Source organism: Penaeus monodon, chromosome 28, assembly GCF_015228065.2.
Source record: "Penaeus monodon isolate SGIC_2016 chromosome 28, NSTDA_Pmon_1, whole genome shotgun sequence".
Lineage (NCBI taxonomy): Eukaryota > Metazoa > Arthropoda > Malacostraca > Decapoda > Penaeidae > Penaeus > Penaeus monodon.
In genome coordinates, this window is record NC_051413.1 from 34,860,662 (window position 1) to 34,860,896 (window position 235).

The window sequence follows — 235 nt, forward strand, 5'->3', positions numbered from 1 at the left end:
ATTATGTAAATGTTCCACAAGACAATCAACTTCATAATAGCCAGTCAGGTAAACAATATATGGGAATCAAAGATCTCAAGAAAACCATGCAAAACAACCCAGAATATCTTATATCAGAATAGCATGGCTGAATACAACTAAAAATCTTTTCTGTGCAGGCTTCTACAATATACCAATTGCAGTTCCATGTAGACCTGCCTTGTAGTAAAAACTACATTCTATAACCTTATGCAGT

The 235-nt window shown here is 34.0% G+C and overlaps 1 protein-coding gene across 1 annotated transcript in view; it reads left to right on the forward strand.

Annotated features, from left to right (window-relative positions):
• The window catches only part of LOC119591549 (nuclear transcription factor Y subunit beta-like), a gene marked incomplete at its 5' end in the record, with an annotated part of 3,301 nt that overhangs the window by 613 nt on the left and 2,453 nt on the right, over window positions 1–235 (forward strand).